The following is a 6,303-nucleotide window of genomic DNA, read 5'->3' on the forward strand; positions in this document are numbered from 1 at the left end:
CGAGGGTCTCCAGGACAAACACCCTCCCCTTCCCTGTTTCGCTGCCAAAGACCTCTGCATCCCATCCACCCTGGCACAGACTAAGAGACTGAAGACATATTGCACTCATTTTGGTGATAGCTGCTATAAATGTTAAGTGGACTGTGAGGCTGGGAGTATTCTGCAGAAAGCAGCCATGATAATAAGTCATGGTAACAGTATTAGAAATGCCTCACGGTTTGTCAGGTAATGTATCTTTGCAGAGGCAAAACGCATGAGGAACAGAAATCCCACCTCCAGTCTGGTCACTCTCATGTAACTTACTGGCGGGAGGTGGTTGAAGGTGCAGGTAGGTCTCCTTGTGATCGTTGGCTCCCTGTCCCTGGACATGGTACTAACCTCTGCAGTCCACCGAAACACAGCCCAGGAATTCGGAGGTGGGACGCTCCCATGGCCACTTTGCAGAAAAAATGCCGTCTGTCTGCCCTGCTCAGGGTGCTGCCTTCATTCCTGCTGCCCAGCGGGGAAGAAACTTGTACCTCCCCGAGGTCTCCGCTCCCGCTTGCCCCAGCAGTGCTGTGTGGTCATGGATGGACACACAGAGGAGCTTGGGCTTCTGCTGGCCCGGCTCTTTCTTCTGGTTCTCCCCTAATAAAATGACTCGTTAGTTTAAGATGAAGCTGTCTTTCAAATTTTCTTCCAGTTTTGGGAATTCGAAGATTTGCTTTTCAACTTGATCCGTAACTCTCACAGTTTGATCAGTTAGTTACTCAAACAAATGCAAGACCAAATATTTTGACATTTTTCTTCCTTCTGTAGGTTGTAGATCCAACTTTTCCCAAACTTTTTGCTATTTTTGTCTAATTATTCACTCACACATCATTCAGGAAACAAAAATGGTCAGGAGCTGTGGAAGATGTGGCCCCTAAAGATTGGAGGAAGACCTCAGCTGGCACAAATGGCATTTCTCCAGCGGGGCAGTGGAGTGCTGCAGCTGTAGAGCAGCCAAGCAGCCAAGCCTTGTGGTGCCTATACCACGGGGACCTGACCACAGGGACCTGGCACGGTGTGTACCACAGTGCCCAGGCTGGAGAGGGAGGCAGTGGAGGCATCCCCAACCATGGGAATCCAGAGTTGAGACAAACCCAGGCTCACCCTGCCTTGAAAGAATGCCAAGAACTACTCCTAACATAGAAAAATGGGTGCACCTTAATCACTTCGCAACATTATGCCTATAAACATGAGAAAACCGTGGGTCCCTCTATAAGCAAGAGGACAGACAAGCTCCATACAGACTGCTCGATGCTTCCATGTTGCTGAACTGCGTCACTCAGGAGATGGTCTTTGGCTGCAGTGATAGGATCTGTGAAGTAGCTCATCACGGTTTCACACATTCCTAAGTAATTCCTATAAGAGTGGTTTTGGTTTAGCATGTGTAACTACTTCTGCATCCTGTTCCCAAACTGTATCTGGTGATACCCAAACCTAAAAGCCAAATAGGGATTCAGATTGATTTCTAGAATGATATTAAGGAGTCAGAGATAAAAGAGATATTTTCCCTTCTTTTGGGGTAAAATCTAATATAAAAAAGTCTCAGCTTCAGAAGTCAGATTGCTCTAGTAGAGCAGTCAGAAGCAGGTCAGGTTCACAGACATAAAGCCTCAGCTGTATCGAAAGGAGAAAGTGGTGCTGGCAACTATTTGATTATCAGTTCGGGAAAGGGAATCCCCTCCAGGCCAATGTGGAAATGATGGGTGAAGAGAGAGTATCTTTGCCGTGATGATATTAATAGCTCATTTGCAAATTTTTACCCGAATCTATTCACTTCAAAAGCTCAGCTTGGGGACTGAGAGAGATATTTTTCAACAAAACATTAGTCTCAATTAACTAAATGTAACTAAGATAAATGAGGAAGCAGATAAAACTGGTAAGGCCATTAAATCCATAAAGGGAAGATGCTGAAACTTGTAAGGCACCTGAATACAGTCCTGCGAGTATTCCAAGGCAGGGTCAGAAAGGGATAACACAGCCCTCCCAGGCCAGAGATGCTGAGCGGCCAGACGATATTGACACAGACAGTCAAATAATAGCACAGCCCACAGCAAACACTGTGCACTAAGGTGGGAAAGAATTTTAATAAGCAATTTCAGTCTCATACATGCTATGAAAAAAGGACTTGGCATCATTCCCAATGACAGTGCCCTCCAGATTAGAGACTAAGTCACAGCATCCTCAAGGGAGGGTGAAAAGAGACAGTAATAGAGTTTCTTTCTTTCTGTCTTTGATCCTGATCTACTAATATTAACATGTGTTGCATAAGAGCTATGCTGGAGCAAAAAGAGCCAGCTGAAGAATAAAAAAGAATAGAATAGAATAGAATAGTATAGAACAGAACAGAATAGAATAGAATAGAATAGAACAGAACAGAATAGAATAGAATAGAATAGAATAGAATAGAATAGAATAGAATAGAATAGAATAGAATAGAATAGAATAGAATAGAATAGAATAGAATAGAATAGAATAGAATAGAATAGAATAGAATAGAATAGAATAGAATAGAAAAGTAGAATAGAAAAGAAAAGAACAGGACAGAACAGAACAGAACAGCACAGAACAACAACGTTAACTGATTTTAAGGCATTAATCCAGTTTTACAAACACCTATAGCAGGCCATGCACTCTTAAGTACACAGCAATTTATTTAACCAACAGCACCCCTTTAAAAGACTGTTGTATGATGTCTTCAGAAGGACCAACTCCCAGTTCCCTCAGACAAGGCAGATGTACAAAAGCAAGCAATATCTTATGGGATGACAGGTTCTGCCTTCTAAAACACCATGGAGGAGCCGGCACGTAGGCAAAAGGAACAAAACACCTTCAGGCATCAGGGGGCATCAAAAAGCTCAGCTGTCTTCTGCAAAATATCTGCAATTTGTTATTAGCCCAGGGTAAATGAGTCAGATGCTTCCCCCAGGAGCCATTACACCCAGCCGGGCTGGGGGCGGAGGACTGGCAGATGGCTGCTGGGGATGCCTTTCTGTCCGGAAAACTGGGAATGAAAAGATCATGCCCCCGAGCGCAGCTGATCTCTTAGTGACAGGTTCATGGCTGCTCTGTCCCCCAGCCCAGCGTGCCGTGGGAGCTCTCCCACCCCGGGCGGTGTCAGCACCAGAGCTGGCTTTGCTCCCCCAAGCAGAACGCAGGCTACTGCGGCGCCTCCATGGCCTTGATCCCGCTCTGGGCTACAAAAGATGAGAAGCCAGCAAAACTCCTGAAAAAGCCTCCTCACAACATGTAAGGCTGAAAGAGCAACATGCACATTATTTCCCCAGCTCTGCACCACAATGTGCCATGTGAGCCCTCCAGGAAAGCAGCATTTTCAGTTTTCCAAGCGATTGTGCTGCCACACCATTGTGGGCTCGGCCCCCTCCCGAGAGCAATTCCCCGCCAAGCTGTGCTCCAGGGAAGGCCAGCTCGCTTCATCTGCCACTGACACAGCTCCTGGACACAAGGGATCCTCTCACCGCCGGGCCGTTCACTTCCATTTGATCTTGCTCATTATTTCTCACCAGCTTTTTATAAATCAGTGTCCTGCAAGAAAGCCCAAAATTGAGCATAATGGAGACGTAGGCATGTGCGGTGCTTATATACAGATAAAGAAATGCCTGTTACAGCGCGGGTGGCTCTGGTGACGCCAAACGCGCCACCTCGCTGCTGTTCGTGTGGCTCCAAACACAGGTGCTCGGCCACCCCGAGCCCATGCACGCAGCCAGGTCCACCCTGAGTGTCACCTGGGCATCGGACAGACACGTTCATCCTTTCCAACTTTCCTATCAAAATTATCAGGAACTGGAACACTTGAAAGCAACTAAATGTTTGAAAGGAAAGATATGCAAACTCTTTGTTCCCTCACGAACTTGTGAGTAGCGACATTTTTCTGCCTGTTTGGAGAAGTTATCATTATTTTTGAAAACATAAGGTAAATCTTTTACAGAAAAGGCTTTAAACTGTTGGGTTTTTTCCTTTTCTTTTTTCCCTAGATAGAGCCAAAAACCTTCAGTGTTTTCTAGATCAGTGGCTTCCCTCAGTTGTTTGTGTTTTTTTTTTAAATCAAAAAGGTACAATTTTGCCTTGGTAGATTATTTCTATTATTTATTTGTGCTTTTTCTGTAAACAAGACTGACTGCTTAATGGAAAGTCGTCCTCTGTGTTTCTCAAATAAGAAAGTAGCTGCTGTCCCAGAGGCAGCAATAATTGCCTGAATGGCAATGAATAATTGCTTGGTAACAGCCAGTGCAGGGCTTTGCTTTTCACCGTGAACCTATTCCCTGCGCAGAGACTAATTAGTTACTGCCAAAAGCGAAAGGGAGACTCGCAGAGCTGCTCGGCTGCTCTCGTTCCCAGTAATTTGTGAGGTGTTTCCTTATGCCTCCCAGTCTCAGACCAGCCATGGCCTAACTCCAAACCCCTCCTTAGCATGTCTGGCCATCAGCTCTGTACCCTTCCTCTGCGATAGGATTTGAAACCTCACTGCATTTTTCCTGTCCCTGGAGCAAAATAAAATGCACAACCTTCAGCTCACGAGGATGAGCTCTTCCAGCTGGGCATGGGGCTTTGGTTAATCAGCGAGTGGCGGGGCTGCATTGCTGGGAAGGCACCAGACCATCACTTTGATCACTGGATTTCCAGTGAAATATAAAGGAGAAGTGGATGGGACAAACAGACATGCGGCTTCGCTGTCTCCTCTGTGGGCCCCCCATGGCTATCCTCACTCAGGTCTGTCATGCCAGGTTGCTTTGCCTTTGGAGCTTTAGGAAATCAAGAGTTTAGAGCTAATCTCTCTCTGCTGGGTTCTAATGCAACGTTCTCTGGGAGGCACGAAGACCCAGCTTATAGGGCTACATAGGTACATGTATGCTCAGAGTAGGTATTAGGAGGAAATGTCAGGAGTGAATTATCTATGATGACGTAATTAAATACTATATTATAAAGCGTATCTAGAGAGAAGCTGAGCTAAGGCTCCCTTGGAAGTTATGACTTAGTTATTTCCTAGTAGCTGAATGTTTGACCTTGGAATTGTAGCGTTTCTCTACCCAAGTTTTCACATGTCGTACTAGTAGGTAACTTCAGTAGCTTCAGACACAGACTTGACAAGTATCTCCAGTGACCACGTCCCATGTTGTCTTTCAGCTTCATTACACATGGCAAGCGTGAGGGAGATGGAAAGAGTGAATGAGAATTTTAATTGCTTTGGAAAGCATGATGTTCTGCTCATGTTCAAATTTATACGGAGTCACTTGTTGGGGTAGCTCTTTTAGCCTGTGTGAAACAATAATGAAAGAGTTAAGCAGGAATGTCGTGGGTAATTATTTTAAAATTAATACATATATAATTAATTCCCAGTCTGCATTTTGCAATAATCCAGTCTTGCTCCCACTGAACTCTGTGGCAGTTTTGTCATTCACTTGAAATAAAACAGGTTGCAGAGCTATCATAAAGTGAAATCCAGCACTTCAATAAACCCTTTATTCTGATGTTCCAGGGTCTTCTTCAAAGATGCGTAGTAATATTACTCCCATTATACAGATATAGATGCTAACATTACAGAGTCAGCCAGATGGTCAGGTGATGGACAAGAAAATAATAATTCATAGCCTGCTTAAACAAATGAGTTTCAATGAAATTACAGATTCTATTTCCAATGGACGAATTATAATTTTTATTATTCACAAGGGAAGTTCAGCTTGTTCTTGCAACCCATTTTAAAATGCCATTTGGAAACTGTATTCCAAATGTTTATTCCAAAATAAAATAGCTTTAAACTGAAAGAGCGTAGACTTAGCTTAGGTATTAAGAAAAAAATTCTTCACTGTGTGGGTGGTGAGGCACTGGAACAGGTTCCCCGGAGAAGCTGTAAATGCCCCGTCCCTGGAAGCATCCAAGGCCAGGCAGGATGGGGCTTTGAGCAACCTGGTCTAGTGGAAGGTGTCCCTGCCCATGGCAGGGGGGTTGGAACTAGATGATCTTTAAGGTTCCTTCCCCACCCAAGCCATTCTATGACTCTATGTTTCTGTGAAATTATTACCTTATCTATTAACTGTTAAGATACCTGTTATAGCCTTCCCTAAACACCCAGATTATCCCAGGGGCTCTCAGCGTTGCAGGTAAGACCACTCACTGCGGGGAAGGACAGTGGCACCAGGCAGCTGCAGTACCACAGCAAGGGGAAAGGGCAAAGGGGGCCGGGATGTGGTGGAGCAGCTGGCACTGGCTGTGCTGGGAAGCAGGACGCAGCCCCGCGCTCACCCTGGGCACGATACC

Source organism: Falco rusticolus, chromosome 4 (genome assembly GCF_015220075.1).
Source record: "Falco rusticolus isolate bFalRus1 chromosome 4, bFalRus1.pri, whole genome shotgun sequence".
NCBI classification, from domain to species: Eukaryota; Metazoa; Chordata; class Aves; order Falconiformes; family Falconidae; genus Falco; species Falco rusticolus.